Here is a 22,340-nt window from a genome sequence, read left to right as displayed (position 1 = left end):
CATTGGGAGCCCACTATTTAGGACCGTTGGGACCTCTGCAGATCTGCTGTTTGAAAAGACTGCAGTGCTCAGGTGAGCACCATGGCCTCTGTTCTGCATATGAAGCACAACACAATACATTTTTAGTGGCAGCTTAATCTCATTTACTTGAATAGGACTGAAATGTGCTCAGGCCATGTGATGAATAAACGTGATGTTGCTAAACTGAGAAGGGGATGTGGCACTTGCTCAACTGCTGCAGTCTCTTCAAACAGCTGATTGGTGGGATTCTGAGCTGCAGATCCCTACTCATCAGATGTTGATGACCTATCTGAAGGACTGGAAAACACCTTTAACATACTGCATTTGTATTATATAGAAATTAATAAGAAATTTAAAAAAAAATGAAAACAACTAGAGAGTCAGAAAACATAATGTCTTGGTATAGGTGAAACAAAAAGGTTTGGTACTGTGCTAGCCAGTAGAGCCACATGTGATTGTTCTCAGCAAGAGATATGATATGATACCTTTTAATGGCTAACAAAAATACATGATGTTGTAACGAGCTTTCCAACCTTCTCAGGGTGAATACATAACATAAGTGCAAATTCTAGAGCTTTCCTGGGTGGGGATGCAATGGGTTTCATTTCTGTCTTTTCAAAGGCAAGTAATGTTTTCTTACTAGACTGTATGCAGAGGGCTATATTATTAGTTACTATAGCTTTCAATTATTGGTACACTAGTGCAAGATTTCATAAAAAGTAGGATTGGAAAAAAGAGAGTCTGTATATTCTTCCTGCACAGGAAACATATCTGTCCATCCCTATATAAATAAAGTCACTTGTGGCACACATTAGTTTTGTTTCCAGTGCCATTGAAAGTTAGACTTCTTTTACATGGCCAACAAGCACCAATCGAAGACATAGCAATTCAATCAGTGCTCATTGCATTTCCATATACATGCTAGAATCATTGTCCGGTGGTTCGTATAAGCAAACGTTCAACAATCAGTATACATTATAGTCAGTGGCACATTCCTTACTAAAATGAGAGGACGTGTAGCTGAGAAATAATCATTTTTGGGATACATAAAATATTTTGTTGTTCAAGAACTGCGCACCCTTAGACTGGGCAATGATTGGAAATGAGGGTTCCAAAATGTAATTACTCACCCAATCATCGGTCTTTGTAAAAGGTCCCTTGAAGTATCAATAAAATGCTTTTAAAATTAATTGTTTGGCCACGCATTGAACTGGAGGGAAGCATATATTGTAGTAAGGAAACCTTTTATATAGTTTTTGATTCATAGTGTAGAAAGTTATTTAGTATTCATAAGTGCTGTATATCTACAACTGTCCAGCATCTCCTTTGTCTGTTGGTATTTGGCAAAGTCGAGCATAGAAATGCAATGGTACATAAGGTGCACATTTCAATTTCTGTTTTGGAAAGATTGATGCACAAGAAATAGGCTAGGGAATATAAGAAATGGAAATGGCGCCGTTTTCTTAAAGAGTCCATATACTTATAAAGGAAAGAAGATTATTACTAATAGCATAATTCGTCCAGATGTTTATTTTTAGGCAGCTAGGCAGTCTCCAAACATTTTATTAAGTATAGACCTACTGAGTTGTTGCATGGTCATTGGTTGATGGATTACATCTGTTAATTGTCCTTTCTAATTTCACAGTTATTCAAAAATGTACTATGAGCAAAGTATAGCCTACCACAGCTTAGAAAATGACCATATTTTCATTTATCCTAAAACCTCTTTGTCCATCTAATTTCCTACCAAATGGGAGACATTTTCATCTTGAGTAGAAAATAAACGCCTACCCCATGTTCCTTTATGTGAAGTATTTTAGTGTACTGTCATTTCTAACTGATCTTTTGTAGCAGAGGCTTGTAACCATCAATGGAGTTAATTGCGCGGCCCATTGGGATTCTCACAAAGCTCTCGAAAGATCCTAAATGGCATGAAAGGCTACATAGACAGAACAATGGGTGTACGATGCTATGGTGCTTCCTTCTATGCTGCTGTGTGTACAAAGTCAGATAACAAAAAATGAATTTTTAGATAATGAGATTATTATCACTATGCAAACTTGATTTTGTTACTATGATCTATGGGGCTCATGCCATAGCTCTTTAGGTAAAAAACCTTCCTCATAGTTTGGATTTTTTTAATTTAAAAAAGAGTATTCGATTTACGGAGCGTATGAATATTCTGTAGATGAGGATTTTAGTAGTCGCTCCAAGTTTTCAATAATCCACTTATAATAGAAATTCTGATCCTGAGCAAACACAAAAATACAACTGTCCATGCTAAAAACACAAAAATACCATTTGAAACATATGCCTCTGACATAGGCTCTATTATTTCGCAATATTACACTACTGATGTGTTTACTGACTAAAATTGCTGAGCTTGTTATTTGCTGCTGCATATTAAAGTGTAAGTGATCTGTAGTTCACCATTTGGCAGTAGGTAAACTTACTCTGTTATCCTGTTACACAGAAGAAGCTGCTTAATGACATATTCAGATCGTTGGGCTGTGAAAGTGTAATAATTCCTGCCGCATATTAAAAGTTCAATTGAAAAAATAAAATAAAATTGAATTTACTGTATGATCTGAGTTGGTAGCATCCTATCTTGATGGTACCACCTATGATGTACATGAATATAACTGGTAATCATTCTAAAGGATATTACAATAGTATAGTATCAACTAGGTCAAAGTATCAGCAGAAGGGCTGCTTAATTTCCAGGGCGTTCTGTACTCCATTGTGCCAAGGTACAACCAGGACAAATAATCTGGGTCACATCTATAATATAATGACAGATGACTAACCATAAACGTGCAAGCTGAATTATTACATCTCGTGTAACACCAGTGCCAAAACATCCTGCTCATCTTGTGTATTTCTCAGCAATCTCTCCTGCCATTCTAATGCATAACCATCAAAGTTTAACAAGTGCTTTGCAGGGTACATAAGAAGACCTCAAAAATTATTAATATGAAGCATTAATCCAAACTAATAAAATCACATCCGAGTCGTCAAGATTTGCTTGCAGGACTACAGTTCAATCTTAAGAGCCAAAAATAAGTGCAAGGAAAGTATTATTTGTCCTCCCTGTTAAAGAACATATATTAATTCTTGTATAGTTCTGTCCAAACAAATCACAATCACTTTACAAGAAGCAAAGATATATTGTGTGTCGGGAGTTTATGCAGATATAAAGTATATTCAATCATTGTTGTTAATAATAAATATAATAATGCTTCCCTATACAGTAATTAATTAGTTATGTGGATCATTAACTACTATTACTGATCAGAACTCCTGAACATAATCTGCTCTGGAATAAGAGAGCACCCACCTGGTTCTGTAAAGTCTGCAGAAGATTCAGCAATGTGCTGCCTGTGTCTGCGGAGTGATCTTACATTCACTCACTTGCTTTTTACTGATGACAGAGGGGTCTGCCTCTCAGCATCACATTTCACAGAAGGCAGAACCTTCTTTTTAAAATAAACCCTCCTGTAGTCTAAAAAAATTTGCATGTACAAAAAATTAGTTTTTTCAAAGAGTATAATTTCTGGAATGTAGTTTTTTTCCCCAAATATTATATATACGGTCATTTACAAATGGTGAGTGTAAACAATTATAAACTAGGTGCATCTGTATGAGCTTAAAGCTGCCTGTCCACGGGCGATGATCCACAGGGGATTACGCTCTGCAAAGCTTTCCATAGGGGCGCTATGGAAAGCGCAGCTCCGGCGTCCACGAGCAGAGAATCATTGCAATTCTCCACTCGTGGGATTTAAATCGCAGCATGCTGCGGTTCTCCATGGTGAGCCTATCTATCAGATAGGCTCATCTCGGAGACCTGTCAAGGCTCCCCTCTCCTCCCCCACGGCGGAATATCGCTAGCGATATTCTGCCTCGGCTTGGGACAGGGGGCCTTAAGCCTCATGTCCATGGGCGGATTTTTGCTGTGGAATCCAGAGTGGGCGTCTGCCTCTGGATTCCGCAGTAATAACCCTTCATAGCATGCTATGGAAAAATGATTCTTTATGCACTGAGTGGAAACCAATTGTGGTTTCCGCTTGTGGATGAAAAATCACAGCATGCTCCATTTTACTGCAGTTCCTGCAGGGACGACTTGACATTGTGAATGGGCCGCAGATTTCACGGGAAGAACAAGAGATTTAAGAGAAAAAAATCTGTTCTACGCATGTGCATCTGTATGATGGCCAGCACGTCTGCACGCATCCGCAGTATAGAAGTATGAACACACAGACAGGTACGCAGGGTCACCGGGCATGGGCGGATTTCATGCGAGATTCCCCATGCGGAATCCATGCGTGCAGTGAACATGAGGCTTTAATGTGGATACAACTACTGCACACTATACCAACAGTAATGTAGCTTCAAACAGCTGCTACAATTGCCATTTATATCCAGTTAAACACATGTAATAAACTACTGTATATTGAACATCATTAATTCCAGATCCACAATACATAATGATGTCCCTGGTTTAACAGGATCGAATGTGGAATAAAAGTAATCTAGGCATTTTCCAAACAAACTGTATTTAGCATAGTTTTAACAATTTTAAATGCTAATTTCCATAAAAAGGAGTTAAATATCTATCTATCTATAGTTGTGAAGGGGCTACCCTGCCTGAACGTGTGAAAATGTAGAAATAATAATTGTAGTTAGCAAATCCATAAAGGTTAATGTAACACTTTATGTTACAGTGGCATCTTTTGGTCAAATCATATAACACCACCTCTGATTGCTTTTCCCCCATGCAATTGCTGATTGATGTGTTTGTGTCACTTGGTTGGAGAGGGGCTGGACAGGATGGAGAGAGTGTGCTCAGACAGGAGTGGTAATGCAGGAAGATTTGTGGTGTGGAAGGAGTGATTGTGGTCCATCCACGTTGACCCTGCAGAGAAAAAGAGGCTGCCATATAACCTGAGAGAGCCATTGAGTACAGAGAAGTAATGCTACAGGAAGATAGCAAAGGCACTGAATGTTCCTAGAGATACAGTTAGTAGCATAGTTTGCAAGTTTCAAGTTAAAGGAGCACTAGCTACACTACCCATACATGGCAGAAACAGGAAGCTATCACTAGCTGCCACCAGATTCCTGAGGAGGCACATGGTCAAAACCCTCAAATGACCACAGAAGACCTGCAATAAGATTTGGTGGCAGCAGGCACTGAGGTTATAGTTTGCACAGTATGGTGTATACTAAACACTGTACATCGTCATGCCTGAGCTCCAATATGTACACCTTTACTGACAAAAGGCCCAAGAAAGATCTGCTCCTATATGCTCAAAACCATATAAATAAGCTGCAGAAGTTTGGGGAATCTGTTCTATGGAGTGATGAAACAAACTAGAACTCTTTGGGCATCAACAGTATGTAAGGAGGAGGAAGAATCAAGCATATGCTCAAAAGAACACCCTGCCTACAGTGAAGCATGGTAGTGGCTTTGTAATGCTCTGGGACTGCTTTGTTTCCTCTTGTAGGGGATAGCACTACTGCTCTCATCCTTACGATAGTTCAGTGGCATAGCTGCCAGGACTTGTCCCTACAGTTCTGTACTGCTAAGCTGCAGGTACTCTGGTGCCTATGCTGCTATGGTGATGCAACATGCCACAATTAGCTTCTTTTGAATTCCATATGAACCTGTAGCAGAGCTAGTGCTTCAGGAAGAAGCTCTACCCCTTCCTCTTACAGTACAAGTGACATGGCTAGTGTGTCACTGATTGGGACTGCTCTAATGATAGGGAAGATAGGGATCGTCCCCCACTTCTCAGAATGAGCCTGAATGCTCTAAAGGGGCATAAAAGGAGGGTTCCCATGCCACAGCTTGTGAGCGTGTGCAGTGAGAGACATGTACGACATGAGCTGTGTGCTGTAGGAGTGTCACATTGTGCTTCTGCAACCTGTGAGGCTGTGTACTACCAGGAGCACATTGCTGCAAATGTGGGGTGAATGGCTGGCTGAGTGTGTGGATTGCTCCAGCTAGCCAATCATCTGTGGTCTGTGAATATGATATAAATACCAGTGTCTCATCTGTCTCCTGAGACCTGTCATTCTACAGGTTCTCTGGAGTTCTTTTTCTCAGGTGTGGGGGATTGTGCTGGCTGGGCGTGTGTGTCAGCCAGTCAGTCAATCACTCTAGGTCAGTACACATAAAAACTGTCTTCCCAGGTGTGTGTGTGGTCAGCTTTCTCTGTTCTCATTCTCTCTGTGTGTGTGGTGTGAGCAGGTTCTGTGTTTGGTTGCTGCAAGAAAGGTTTGTGTTTTGTGGTTTTGTTTAGGCATGTCGCTGGACTTCTGTTTAGTGTAGGGCAGTGATTCCCAACCGGGGTGCCGTGAGAGGCTACCAGGGGTGCCGCAGCTCTCTGGCTGGAAATCACGTCGGTATGAGTATTAACTTTTTCCACAACAGTTCTGCCCTATTCAGCAATTCCAGCAACCTGATTGGTTGTTTGGTGAATCAGCCAACCCAAACAACCAATCATGTTGCTTGAATTTCTGAATAGGGCAGAACTGTTGTGGAAAAAGTTAATATTCCGTCGGTACTGTTGTATCTTGATGCCAGCGGAAGTGTCGGTGGCAACAAGATACAGGCGACACCCCCAGGAGGTGATTGGCTGATGCTGTAGCAGACAGTCCCCAAATGTGTTCCACTGTGGCCCTGCATCATAGCCTCGCTGTCACTGTACAGTGAGCCCTGGGATCTCTACCGCCACCCCTACGATCCCCCGGGGCACACAGCATCTATCAGGGTATGGGGTGCCTGCTCACTGCCGCCACACAGCGGACAGCGGCCCTGCAGATGCGACCACAACACACACTGAACGGGGAAAGAGCCGGCTGCTGGCACGGAGCAGTGATGTGGCACAGCGCTAGAGACACCGCGTCCGGTGGACCTGAGGCAGCAGTGACGTGCCACACACTTGCAAAACACTTGCTGGGGGACGGAACTGTAAGGAGCCATCTCTGAAGCAGTGTGGCAGACAGCCCGGGGATGGAGCTGTGAGGTAACAGTGCGCCACAGAGCCAGCAGTTGAGATGGGAGTGCAGCAACAGTAGAAAACTGTGAGCGAAGCTGGAAGCGAGCAGTTCACTTGGAAAAAAGCTGTCCGCCTTGGTAAGTAACAGTGCCAGGGAACATGGGAGGCCACAGGTTGAGAGCACGGGAATTGGTAGTGCGGCAACAGTAGCAGCCCCACACCCTGAACAGCTGCATCAGTCAATCTGCTCGTGGGGGCGTCGCCAGCCTGTCCACCGGCGTTTTTGCATTGCGTTCCCTGCGGCGATAATCTGTCTGGTATGAACGCAGTGCACATTTTCTATAGTGTTGCTATGAAAAGCGCAACCCCCCCTATCCACGAGTGGAGAAGAGAATCATAGCAATTCTCCGCAGTAAGCCTATCTGTCAGAGATCCGTCAGATGGCTTCTGCTCCCCAGCGGCGGCTCCCGCGGCAGAGATCCGCCATGGGATATCGCCGCCCATGGACAGGCAGCCTTAATCTTCTCTCCACTCATACTTCTGGTGGCGTTAAGATACAATAGTGCCAATTGCATATTGGTACTGTTGTATTATGTCCCCACCGTGAGTTAGGGGTAGTGACATATTGCAGCAGTATTGACAGTGGGTCACGCCCCCAGCTTCTGATATTCAGTGGTCGCTATTACTACCGGGGGCTCAATGGGTTTCTCTATTACTGCCGGGGCCACCATAGGGGTCACCTATTACTGCCTGGGCCGCAATATGGGTCACCTATTACTACCGGGGGCCGCAATAATTACTACCGAGGCCACTGTGGGGGTCGCCATTACTACCGGGGCCACCAATATAGGGGGTCGCTATTACTACTGGGGCCACCAATACAGGGGATCGCCATTACTACAGGAGCCACCAATTTAGGGGGTCGCCATTACTACCGGGGCCACCAATATAGGTGGTTGCTATTACTACCGGGGCCACCAGTATAGGGGGTCGCTATTACTACTAGGGGCCACCAATATAGGGCATCGCTATTACATGGTGGTGGGACACTATTACTACACAGGGTGGATTAGTTGTGGAATCTTTAATAGCTGTAGCAGCAAAGTGGATGAGATTTTGAAAATCATCCACATGGAGTGGAAACGATCTGCACAAAACCTGTGTGAACACTGACATGGGGTGCGGGATTTTATTCCACAACATGTTAATTTTAAATATAATGTATATGAATAGCCCATCCAGCGTTCCTCCCTGTTTATTTTTTTAAACAGCCCTTTCATTTTTATAACGATGGAGGTAAAAGTCATATGTCATAATAAGCCACGCCCATGACCACACCCCTAACAACACACCCTTTTGGTAGGGGTGCCGCACCGAAAAAATGTTTTCCCAGGGGTGCCCCAAGGCTGAAAAGGTTGGGAAACACTGGTGTATGGACTAGCAGTATAGCCAGGAGCTGTGACATATTTTGATCAAAATGTCAACTAATACCTGGCATTTATAGCATTTACATCTGCTACTAATGGTTGTGTGTTTGCTGCTGTATGGTGTGATTATGGTTCTGTATGTCTTCTAATCCTGTCTAGTTTGTCCCTGTCAGTGGTGGCATATTTATGTGTCCTATCCAGGGTGAGTGGGTCTTAGAAGCAGCAAGGGCCCAGATCTGAAGACCGCTGAACCGCCCTTTATTGAGGCGATGTCCCCGCTCAGGTAGATCCTTGGTCACTTACCCAAGTAGAAGATAGGGAGAGGTGTTAATCTGTGGTGGTTCACCCGGTGTTCCCAATCCCTATCAATCCGGGTCACGTTCGTGTGGGCCCAGTGCTCACTTGCTCAAACTAACGTAACAACCAGCCCCTCTTGCTAGAGGGTGCTGGTCATTATATACCTTGACATCTCCTAACTGAACCCGGGTGTTAGGATTCATGCTGTGCAGATCTTTGTTTCATTTTGTGTCTTGTTCTATTTGTCTGGTTTGTGGTCTGCATGCATGAAATTGTGTTTGTTTTCTGTCTGAGGTCCCCTCCGTCTGTACATGTGCAGACGACTGATCAGTGTGAACTATGTTTTGTTTGGTACACCCCTTCCATCTTTAGGTGAGAAAAAGCCTGAATCCCTTCGATCTTTATGTGAGAGGATGCCTAATTTCCTCTCTGTCCATAGGTGTGCAGACGCCTATGTCTGAACTATGTCTTGTTTTGGTCTATGTGTGAATTCCTCAATGTCTTCTATGTGCAGACACCTGGTGTGTATTATGTCCTTGTCTGTTTTTTCAAAACCTACTTTTGAGAAGTTTGCATGAATGGGAGTGCATCAGCGGGACAGCTGGAATAGAAACAAGAGTACGCCTACATTGGTACAGTAAGTGAGGGAGGTCTCGTAAAACATTGAGCAGTGCGCACACTGAAAACAACCTTGTATAGACCTAATAATCCTGCTAATAGGGACTGAGGACTGGTGCTTTCACTGCAGGAATTCGTTGCCAGCTGAAATATAAGACTAGTTTGTTAGCTGGAACTTGCTAGAAATACAAGACATTTCATCAAGAAATATTTATCATACCTTTGTTTGGAATCCACCCATTGTGGAGTCAGTTTACTCGATTTATGGACTGAATCATAGAATGATAAACTTAGAAGAGACCTCCAGGGTCATTGGGCCCAACCCCTGGCTCAATGCAGGTTCACTAAATCATCCCAGACAGATATTTGTCCAGTCTTTGTTTGAACACTTCCATTGAATGAGAACTCACCACCTCCCGTGGTAACCTGTTCCACTCATTGATCACCCTCACTGTCAGAAAGTTTATTCTAATATCTAATCTGTGTCTCCTGCCTTTCAGTTTCATCCCATTGCTTCTAGTCTTTCCTTGTACGGATGAGAATAGGGCTGATCCCTCTGCACTGTGACAGCCCTTCAGATATCTGTAGACAGCTATTAAGTCTTCTCTCAGCCTTCTTTCTTGCAAACTAAACATTCTCAGATCCTTTAAAAGTTTTTCAAAGGACATGATTTTAAGACTGTGTGCAACAAGCCGCGATTACCAATTACCGGTTGCTATTGTAGTATTTCTCACTATAACTGAGGTGTGCATTGTAGTTTTTTACAAATTAATAATTACTTTACATAACTTATCAAAACAGTAGCTCTCACTCTTAGCAATAGTTAGGCTTTGTGTAACAGATCCATAGGATTTATTTATTTACTATATTGCTTTTTAAAAATTGCATAACCATTTTACTTTTGTAGTTTATTCGTTATAAAAAAATAATAAAAATTAGCATTTTTGTAACTCCAGTGTCCACTTGGTTTCCTGGTTCCTGTGTTACATACCACCTACCACGAGAGTGTGACACTAGAAACTTGCAGCGTGTGGAGGGCAAGATGGATTCAATCAAGTATCAGGAGATCCTAGGAGAAAATGTAATTTCTTCTGTGAGGAAGAAGAAACTTGGACATCACTCGACCTTCCAACAGTATAATGCTCCCAAACACAACTCAAAGTCCAACAAGGTTTGGAATCAGAAGTAGTCCTGGAAGATTCTAAAGTGGATGTGAGTCACCTGACTTGAACCCCATAGAAAATGTTTTGTTGGATTTGAAGAAAGTGATTGCACCATGCAAACCCAAGACTATTAGTGAACTGGGGGCCATTGTCCATGATGAATTGGTTATAATACCTCAGGAATACTGTCAGAAGCTGCTGTCTGGCTATGCATCATATTTGCAGCATATTAGAGATGAGCGAGCATACTCGCTAAGGATAATTGCTCGATCGAGCATTGTCCTTAGCGAGTATCTCCCTGCTCGGCAGAGAAGGTTCAGGTGCCGGCATGGATGACAGGTGAGTTGCGGCAGTGAGCAGGAGGGAGCAGGGGGAAGAGAGGGAGAGAGAGATCTCCCCTCCGTTCCTCCCTGCTCTCCTCCGCCGCTCCCTGCCCGCCGCCGGCAGCCGAACCTTTTCTCTTGAGCAGGCAGGTACTCGCTAAGGGCAATGCTCGCTCGAGCAATTGCCCTTAGCGAGTACGCTCGCTCATCTCTACAGCAGATCATAACAGCAAAGGAGTGCTCTACTAAGTACTAAACATGCTTGTTGTGAAGGGATTGCACAATTGGACGGCAGAAATAATTAAACATGGCATTTTGTGTTGAATTTGAAATAAAACTTGTTCTATTAGTTATGTTACGCTATTTAACCCTTTAGACCAAGACCGTTGATGCCTAAATTTACCTGTCAAAAATGTAATGTTTTCAAAACAACACAGTTTAAGGGTTAATAATATCTTTTATTTGATGCTTATTTTTATTTTTTGTGGCACAGATTGTGCCTTCTTAGGGTACTAAGACAGGACTAGTATTTTATAACTTTGCTTTTTGTATAGAGAAGAATGGGCAGAAATATTTTAGTAAAATTCAAATTTTCTTCATATTTTCTATTTCACATTCAGTATAATAAATTTAATTAACCAAATTTATATATCACGATACTAAATATGTGTACTCCATTTAACCCATCATCAATGGAAGAACTGGGAACTACAGTCCCCATATGTTGTTTTTTGTTTTTCCTGTCATTAGATGGTTATTCAGCTCACTTTGACTGCTGTGTTTATCAATTTTTTTGGCAAGAGCTGATCAATATAACTCCCTGTCACTTAATTAGGGTAGAACTGACAAAGTGATGACCCAATTTTTTTTTACTGGCAGAACACTATATAGTGATATGTGCTACTAAAGTGGAGGACGTATATATGTCCTAGCTGCCTGTTGCATCCACAATTAGAACGTATACATACAGATGGTGGATGTGAAGAGGTTAAATTGTTTCAGTTTGAGTTTTTTTTTGCAAATTCATTATTTAGCCATCAATGGGGCTAAGTGAGGGCTTGTTTTTTTGTGGGATGAGCAGAAATTTATGTTGCTACCATTTTGGGGTACATGCAGCTTTTTTTGATCACTTTTCATTTACTTCTTTTTAGACTCTGGGCAACAGAAACAATTCTGGCATTGGATAATCATTTTACAACATTTACCAACTAGGATAAATAATATAGTATTTTTGAAAAGATCAAGAATAGACGAGAAGGAGACATGAAGAAGTTCCAGAATCTTTGGAGCGCTTGGTTTACCTTTTTTTCATGGAAACTGAGGCTCATCACCAAGGATTAATAATACCCCCTAGCTGTTGGATTACTTTCACCCCACCATTTTAATTGGTCCTATTGAGATATTAATCTCTGTAATTTTCTTTGATTCTGATCACTTTGTACTTTTCAACAGAGCTGTCACTGTTTTTCCATGTGTGTTGGTTGTTTAACTGAACAAATAAATAAAGAATATATACAGAAAAATAATATTTTATTAGTTTGGACTTTTACGAATGTCTTAATTGGAATTTAGCAACTAGAATATTTTGTCCACATAACAAGAATAGCTTCTTTGAACTTTTTTATCCTTAAAACTTATTTTTACAATTTTTTTAGTCCCACCAAAAATTGCAATCATTTGAGTCATTGTACAATAAATTTCTAGTAAGTTCTATTACACAATATGGAATATGGCTCACTATCTATCTGTTTGGTATTAATGTTTTTAGGGTCACTGTCTGGCAGTATTGTTTTCATGGTTGCTGTCTACTGTATGTAGCACTATTTTTGGAGGGTAATTATAGTTAGAACAGAATTAAATGTTAAGTATAGCATTGGGGGCACCGTGACACACAGGTGGTATACGGTATTAATAAGGGTAAATGGAACAGTAAGAGGCACAGAATTTAGGGTAACAGCAGGATGGAGGGTTTGTGTTAGTGGGGACATGGCAAGCATAGAGAGGATGCTAGAAAAGGGAGGAATGAAAGATGCTCTCTGTTGCAAACTTTGCAGATACAAATTGTATTCACATGGGTGGTTTTCACACATGAGTTTGTTCAATTCTGAGATGCACAGAACTTGCATGGAAAAAGAATGGACTAATTCACGTGAGCAATTTATCTCTCAGGCCGACAAAAAATTGCTGCATGTCCTATTTTTGTGTGATTCTTCTTCAAAAGTTGTGCATTATTTTCTATGGAAGTATGAAAAAAAACACATTGCAATTGCATTAGGACCACATGAAAAAAAAAACACATGAGAAAAATACATGAAAATTGCTTGAAATATGCAAACCAAGCTTTTCTCATATTTAGAGACCTGGAAATTAGATTGCATAAACCGTGTTCCATATAATACATCTGTGATATGACATGCTTGAAAAAAAAAAATGTTACTAGAAGGAATAGCAAAGTTATACTTAAGTCATATGAGGCAAGTCACAATCCATGCTGTTCCAAAACTACAAGCAATGAGTTCAATGATGAGTTCAATTGGTGCATTTTGTAAGTGCATAGAATGCCGTATGGTTATCACAGTATCATATTTTCATACAGTATATATATAAATAAGCCCACTGTAGCCTTTAACCCCTTAAGTACGTGTTTTTTTTTCCATTTTCGTTTTTTCCTCCCCCCTTTTAAAAAATTTTAACTCCTTTTTTTATCCATTGACGTAGCTGTATGAAGGCTTGTTTTTTGTGAGTCATGTTGTATTTTTCAATGGTGCTATTTACCGTAATGTACCATATAATGTATTGAAAAACCTTTAAGAAAAACTAAGTGTAAAATTTAAAAAAATGACATTCCGCCATCTTTCAGTGCGTCTTGTTTCTATAGCACACAAACTGCAACAAAAATGACCTGATAACTTTATTCTATGGGTCAGTATGATTACTTTGATAACAAACTTGTATAGTCTTTTTTTGCTGTACTTCTTTTATTTGTTTTCAAAGACATTTAATTTTTTCAGGCTATTTTCTGCCGCCATCTTCTGCACAATAAATTTTTAATTTTTCCATCGACATAGTTGTAATAGGTCTCATTTTTTGTGAGACGTGCTGTAGTTACGTTGGTACCATTTTGGAATACATATGACGTTTTGATCGCTTTTCATAGCATTCTTTCTGGGAGATAAGGTGACTGAAGTGCATTTTTGGCGTTCTTTATTTTTTTTTTCAGACAATGTTCACTGTGCGGGGTAAATAATGCATTACTTTTATAGATTGGACTTTTACGGATGCAGCTACACAGAATATGTATTTTGTTTTATGATTTAGGTTTTGTTATTATAGATTTGGCAAAAGGAGGGTGATTTAAACTTTTATTACTTTGTTTTTCACAATTAGTAAAACGTTATTGATCTTATTTTTACTTTCTTTTTTAGTCCCCCTGGGGGACCACAACTAGCGATGCTTTGATCGCTCCTGCAGTATGATGTAATGCTATAGCATTACATCATACTGTGATAGTGTAGGCAGTCTATCAAGCCATCCCACGGAGATGGCTTGATAGGTAGTCTGCTAAAACAGCCCACTCGGCTCCCATGACACCCACATAGCTCGGGGGGGAGGGGGGATACGGGACCCTTGAATATCGTTCGGGAGATTTAAATTTCGCTGTCGGAATTGACAGCGGCATTGAAAGGGTTAAAAGTGCCGATCAACTGCGTGGCTGATTACAGCTATTGCCTGCGGGTATCAGCTCTAGTAAACAACTGACGCTCGTGCTATATGAAAGGTACGTTCTTTAGCATTAAGGGGTTAATACTTTTCTTTCTATCTGTTTTTTATTTTGTAGGTAAAAGTTTTTGTATAAAACTAAAGATAAATTGTATTTGACAGACAAAAAAGCAACATAAACTAAAAATGTAATGTATAAAAATAAGCAAACATTTAGAGTATGTTCACAATGTGTAGATAAGCAGATGATTGTCAGTGCGGATTCTGCACTGAGAATTTGCGGCAATTTACAGTGCAATACATGCGGAGAATCCACATCTAATGGAGAAAAAACACAGAACTAAAGATGTACTAGAGATTTTCAAATTCACTGAGGAAAAATATTTATCTGAACACAGCCTTAAAGGGGTTGTCCCGAGGCAGCAAGTGGGTCTATACACTTCTGCATGGCCATAATAATGCACTTTGTAATGTACATTGTGCATTAATTATGAGCCATACAGAAGTTATAAAAAGTTTTATACTTACCTGCTCCGTTGCTGGCGTCCTCGTCTCCATGGTGCCGACTAATTTTCGCCCTCCGATGGCCATATTAGCCGCGCTTGCGCAGTCCGGGTCTTCTTCTTTTCTGAATGGGGCTCCGTGTAGCTCCGTGTAGCTCCGCCCCGTCACGTGCCGATTCCAGCCAATCAGGAGGCTGGAATCGGCAATGGACCGCACAGAAGCCCTGCGGTCCATGAAGACAGAGGATCCCGGCGGCCATCTTCAGCAGGTGAGTATGAAGACGCCGGACCGCCGGGATTCAGGTAAGCGCTGTGCGGGTTGTTTTTTTAACCCCTGCATCGGGGTTGTCTCGCGCCGAACGGGGGGGGGGGGGGTTTAAAAAAAAAAAAAACCCGTTTCGGCGCGGGACAACCCCTTTAAGGTGGCCCTATACTATCAGAGAAACTATGAATCATTAAAACTAAAGACATTTCATAATATCGTTATTTGCTAAACATTTTTTTCTCATCCTCTCCTGTGTGTAGTTGGCCCATGAGGCATCCAAGAACTACAGGATTTACTGACTATTCCGCAGGAAACATTTGATTCCTGGTGCATCAGCAAAGAGGTGTTCGATCAATGTTTATGCGATGTGTAAGTAGATGGACAAGAGTGGTGCTGCTTCAGAAAATAAAATACATACTTTTGAGAAACAGGGTTTTGTGTGTTACTAGTAAAATGTATCACTCTTAGGGCTTAATCACACAAGTGTATGTCGGCCACCATTTTCACGGCCGGCTGATATACCCTACCATCTGATGCACTAGATTCCAATACCTCAGATCATACAGGCGTATTCCCATGGTCTAAAAGGACCTGACCAGGTGCTTTTACGCCGGACAGGAAATATAGCTATCTTCCTGGCTGGACTACGGACGCTGCCATAGACTCCTATGGGAGCCAATGACAGCGGCCGGAGAAGGGAGGTGGGAGGGAGTTTAGCAGCGTGACTCCCCCACTTCTCTCCTCCCCTCTCATTGCTGGTTGAAGACAAGGAGCAGGGATGGGGTGGGAGCTTAGCTCCGCCCTTACCATGCCCCCTCCCTTTGCAAATAGCTGGAGGGGAGGAGAGATTTTGTTACGTTTTGCGGGATAATTTTAACAAAATCACGGTCGTGTGTTTAAGCCTTAAATAACACAGTGCACTGGATATATCGGCCTCAGAAATAGTTTGGAATAACTTTCTAAGTTTCACTATTTTGCCTCACATATCGATAATGGTATTTATGTGATACATTTGTTATTATTAGCAACTACATTTTTTTGAAATGTAGAATACTTTGTTAGGGGTGTTTCACACCTGCGATTGGGGGTTATGTTTTCCTCTTCCATTCGAGGAGCACGAAAAGGGCCCCCCCTGGCTGAGCAAGTCAGTCTAATGATGGAACCAAACTGCGCTGAATGGACCCCATTGACAATAATGGGGTCTGTTCAGTTTCCGCTTAGCTGCCGGCATTTTACTGGAAGAAAAAGGGCTGCAAGAAGAGATGAGCGAGCATACTCAGTAAGGCGGTATACTCGAGAGAGCATCGCCTTTTTCGAGTACCTGCTGGCTCATCCCTGAAGATTCAGGGGGGCTGCAAGGGTCGGGGGCGTTGCGGGGCAGCCGGGAGGAGAGTGAGAGAGATTACTTTCTCTCTCTCTCCCTCACGATCCCCACTGCAACCCCCGCGGCCCCCCGAATCTTCAGGGACGAACCAGCAGGTACTCGAAAAAGGCGATACTCTCTCGAGTATATGCCCTTACCGAGTATGCTCGCTCATCTCTAGCTGCAAGCTGTGGTTTTATTCCAGTATTTTGTGCTGGATTTACGACAACACCTCTGACCGGAGGTTCCAACGCAGAAATGAACCCATCCTTACAGTTCTAACTTATCATACATGTACTGCCAAGTGCTTAAACAATCTCCTAGCTACATAATTATTTTATTTTGCAATCATTGTAAATACTGTATGTTGACTGTAAATATTTTGGCCTCAGCAACGGACCATTAGGTCATGATCTGAATGGCTGCACACTTTTCGGTCCCCGTTGCTTCTGCATCACCTACTAATTCTCACTTGCGAATCCTTTAGATATCACAGATGTTCTCCCTTTCATCCCTGGCTTGTTGTATATGGTATACGTTTTTTCACATAGTCATTTCTCTGTGTGATCATCTGTATAAATAGCCACAAGCTGTGCAAAGAGAACACAGCAGCATACAGGCCACAGGAAATAGTTGTGCTAACCTAAGCTGTAAAGTTCATATTATTATACATGGAAACAAATGCTGTTTACTATTTCTAATAGAGAGTGACTAGTCTACAGCACTGATATATAGAGGGACAATGGGGCTTATTCACAAGACCATAGAGTGCTAGAATTCTGGCACCCAAAACTGCAACTTTTGGGGATTGTATATTGCATCTCACCACCTTTTTGAAAAGTGGGTGCGGTCTGGTTTAAGGAGGCGTGGCTGATGTAGACTACAGCTAGCTTCTACTTGGAGTAGGTATTTCATCTGTCTATGAGATGAAACAAAAGTATCATATGTCAGTACCTCCCCCACAGATTATGTAAATGGAGTCTGTCTATACTGCTGACAGGGCTAGCTGGGGGCAGGAGAGTAAAGTGTAATCATACCTTTGGGAAGGCTTTTACTTTCAGCAGCATCGTGAAAATGAAGTTTTATTCTCCTGCACACTGCCACTACAAGTCTCATGAGGACAAGCCATCTCCATGAAGTGCAGCAGCTCAATGGAGAGCGCAGGGCACTTCAGAGGGAAGACTTGTCCTCATGGCACTTGAAGAGGCGTGTGTGGAGTCAAAGTTTCAATTTAATGATACTAGGGATAGTAAGTTCCTGCCAAAGCGCTGTCAACAGTTTTGCATTGGCAATATTGCTGACAAACACCCCCATCTTCTCTCCATCCTTCACTAATGACAAGAATCCTTAACACAGTGCTCAGGACACGTATCCTGTCCCTACAGAAGTTAAAGTGACACTAAGGATAAACTTATATTTCAGCAGCCAATCAGGCCTCATATAGTAGAACTGTTGTTTAACTGTAAGTGGCGGCGTTTGTGTGAGGCCCCTGATATAAGCAATTGGAACTTTATAACTGACTTGCATTGGGGCTCAATGGTTGACACTGCATGTGAGCTGGCTCTCTATAGAGGCTATGTGGCTAGCTGTATTATAGAGGCATAGTGTCTGACACTATATGGGGGCATTGTAACACCCTTGTTGTGAAAACCTGAAATGGGTGACAGGTGCAGAATATGATGTCATTTATGGAAAGGCTTCACACAGGTTTATATAAAAACAGTACTTTACGAAAAGTTGGATATTGCAACAACTTAAAGAATAACTCGTATTCAAACAGCATTAAGCAACAGTATTCTATTATGAGCACAACGATAAAGTATATCTCAGACGGTCTCTGGAATAACAGGTGGGCACCCTAAAGTAATCAATGTCAATATACAGTCCACCCTGGTCAGGGGTAATGACACTTTGAATTAGGTATTAAATTGGAGCGCTCCTTTAAGGCTAATATCGATGTACTCTTAAACCCTAGTACAAGCTTAACCGATAACTGATAATATTTACAACTAGCTCACATTTGATAGCAGGTATAGGCTGCTTCACTTAAAAAAAGTCTCTATCCTCAAATTACTTTGTAATCACAACCCCTTTTGGTTAAAGATCATTGTTGCTGGATCACTCTGTCCCAGAAATTGGGAATACTGTAGTGCAATGTTGCTCTAAGTTTTAAGTAAAGGGCTTGACCTGTGGAGAAAAAGCTCTAAAGCTGTTTACTACATTAGAATAACAGACTGATTTATACTCACTAGAGATGAGCGAGTATACTCACTAAGGCACTTTACTCAAGCGAGTAGTGCCTTAGCTGAGTATCTCCCCGCTCGCCTCTAAAGATTCGGGGGTCGGCGGGGGGCGGGGAGCGGCGGGGGAGAGTGGGGAGGAACGGAGGGGAGATCTCTCACTTCCTTTCTCCCCCCCCCGCTCACCCCTGCTCCCCGCCACAACTCACCTGTCACCCGCGGCGGCACCCGAATCTTAAGAGACGAGCGGGGAGATACTCGGCTAAGGCACTACTCGCTCGACTAAAGTGCCTTAGCGAGTATACTCGCTTATCTCTAATACTTACCCTGTTAGGCTGGGTTCACCCGGGATTAGCCAGCTATGTGGACGAGATTTCTCAGAAATGTCGTCCACACGGGACGGCAAATCTGCTCTCTCCTCTATGGGAGCGCCGGCCGCAGCGGAAGAGCGAGCGGCCAGGCCGCTGCAAAACCCGCGGCTAAGTGCCGCGGGTTTTGAAGCATCACTTCTCCCAGCGGAAATCTCGTGGTTTTTCACCGCGGCCAAACCGCGAGATTTTCGCCGGGCATCCGACATGTTAGAACCCAGCCTTAATGTTCCGGAGGCTGCAGACCCCTCTGCTCTGCATCTACATTTGGGCAGTTAATTACGATACAAACACTTAGGCCGAATGCCCACAGACAGATTAATGCTGCGGAATTCGCGGTCAGACACCTGCCACAAATTCCTCAGCAATGAACGTCCATAGGCATGCTGTGGTAAACGATTCTCCCCTGCCTACGAGTGGAAATCAACTGCAATTTTCCGCTCGCAGGGGAGAATCGCAGCATGTTATGTTCTGTGTGGAAAATCGCATGGACGGCTTCCATTGCAGTCAATGGAAGCTGTCCATCCCGTGATACTTCCACTGAGAGCACTGCAGAAGTACCGCAAGAGTCCGCATCACAGTCGAGCGCCGCCGCGTCATGCGCTGCACCGCGCACACGCCGTTTCGCCGGGCCAGACACTCATTGCAGATCCGGAGAGGTGAGTATAGGGTCTCTGGGGGGCACCGGATCTGATTCCGCTGTGATATTTTGCAGTCAGAATCTGACCCGACCATGGGCATGACGCTTTAAGCCCCATTTACACGCAAAGATGATCGCTCAAAATACATCAGAAACTGACAGTTTTGAGCAATCATTTTGCATTAGCTACTAATGGGCTAATCAGCCCATTAGGAGCTAACTACCTTCATTTGCATGTATTGAGAGAACAGCAAGTGGTCTGTTCTCTAAATACACCTTCTTTGTTCTGCTGTGGGCTGCTGGTTGCATACAATGCTATCAGCGCTGCCCACGGAGAACACAGCATGCAATCCCTCTTATCAGAGGATTTTATGCTGACTTAAAGTCAGCAATGACTGGAGAGTGCACGGTAATTGCACTATGGGCGCATTTACACGCAATGGCTATCGCTCAAAAGCTATCGTTTGGACGAATCGAAAGTGATAATCGTTGTATATAAATCAGCCTTAAGGCCACAGATTGTGGTTGCTTAGATAACGAGGGATCAGCAGCCCAGATGTAGACAGAAACTGGAAGGAACCAGAATAGCTGCTGACCAGAGAACTGTGGACATTAATAGGGTGAGTGTCATGTCTCATCTACCTGACTCTATTCATTGACATGTATCACCTGTATTGTATCTGCAAGCTTTTGCCTTTTTAGTTTGTCCCTTCTGGTTCTCTGTGTTGCATAACTCCTCCTTTTCCTCCTGTTAGGGAGTTTCCTGTCTATAGCCACGTGTTAAGTCTCTACCCTGTTCCTTAGCTAATCATCATTCTTTTTACCTACTGCTGAATGTGCATTCTACAAGATTTCTACCTGAATAAACCCTGGAATCTTCTCACACGCCTCTGCAGTCGAGTTGGATGCTGTCTGACAACATATACCTGCTGTGAGTACTGGTCCATAACTACAAGAGCAGTTACCTCAACTGATACGCTTGCAGCCATGTTATTGAGTCAGAATAGTGAGTGAGTATAGACCAGCTTGTTATTTTATTGCAATCCACACTTTTAGATTTTTTTTCTCTACTGGACAAATCCTTCAAAGAGAGAAGTCATCGCTCAGTGCATTGAGTACTCCACCCATTATAAAATTAGAATAGACGGACTACCTACCAGCGCTGCTCAATGCACTAAGCAGCGGCTTTCAGCTCTGACACCGCAGGAACTATGGGGAGCAAAAGTATAAGGCCTCTTTCACACGAGCCCTGTGGGTGCGCATGTGAGGTGTGCGCAAAGATATACGAGTATATCTTTGCTGCCTAGTTTCCATACACTTCTATGGGAACTGAAAAGCACGCAGCCCGCACCTCGAAGCATGTGAATGGGCTATTTCTCAGGGCTGGAAATGGCCCGTTCGCACGATCTTTAGAGCAGTGTAGCCGTTAGATATGCACGCAGCTATACTGCGGGTGGACAGCACTCATCGGACAGAGCCCTAAGGCCTCCTTCCCACGGACAGATTTCCGCCGCGTAATTCGCGGTGAAAATCTGCCGCGTTGCCCGTAGCTATTAGGTTCTATTGAACCTAATAGCTCAGTGCTCACGGTGCGGAATTCCATTGTGGAATTCCGCACCGTGAATTCACCCGTCCTCACCCGCGGCATGCTCTATTTGCCGCGGGTGTAAGCGGACGGCTTCTATTGCAGTCAATGGAATCCGTCCGTTCATGCTATCTTCCGCTGTAGCACAGCGGAAGATAGCGTGAAATCGCCTCTCCGCCTACCACCGCCGCGTCATATGGGCGTCGGTGGGCGAGTCATATGACGCGGCCGGCGCATCACATGACGCTTCGGCGCACGCGCGCCGAAGCATCATGCGGGACGGTAAAACGCCGGATCCGCAGGTAAGTAGGGGGTCTCTGGGGGGTGCCGTGACGGGCTCCCCCGCGATATTCCGCGGTGGAGCTCGTCACGGCCATGTGCAGCCGGCCTAAGACATTCCAAGACTCAGCAGGTCACCTTTTTTCAGCCAATGGCTTAGCTTGTAGGGCTAAAAGTAGAGTAACTGATTTCCATTAAGGTGCTTGGTGCATCCTATACAGCATGAGTATTTGCATTTCTCGAACCAAACCAATGCTGCTAAGTGTTGCTTAGAAATAATGGATTGCTGTGTGACTGCTGTACAAAGAACACATGCACTGTTTTACAAATCATAGCTGCTGAACAATGCAAATTTGTAGCATTAATTAGATAATTTAATTTTAATTTTATCTTTGTTTTTGAGTGTACCTCTTTTTGCATGATGAGTAAACTACTTCATTTTTAAAGTAATATGCTTTCCGCAAAAATTTGACAAAAATAAACAATTATTCATCACTTATATGCACTTAGGTATACATAGCAGAGAGAGT

The sequence above is a fragment of the Eleutherodactylus coqui genome, chromosome 2, assembly GCF_035609145.1.
Source record: "Eleutherodactylus coqui strain aEleCoq1 chromosome 2, aEleCoq1.hap1, whole genome shotgun sequence".
Lineage (NCBI taxonomy): Eukaryota > Metazoa > Chordata > Amphibia > Anura > Eleutherodactylidae > Eleutherodactylus > Eleutherodactylus coqui.
Note: the sequence above shows the minus strand (reverse complement) of the source record.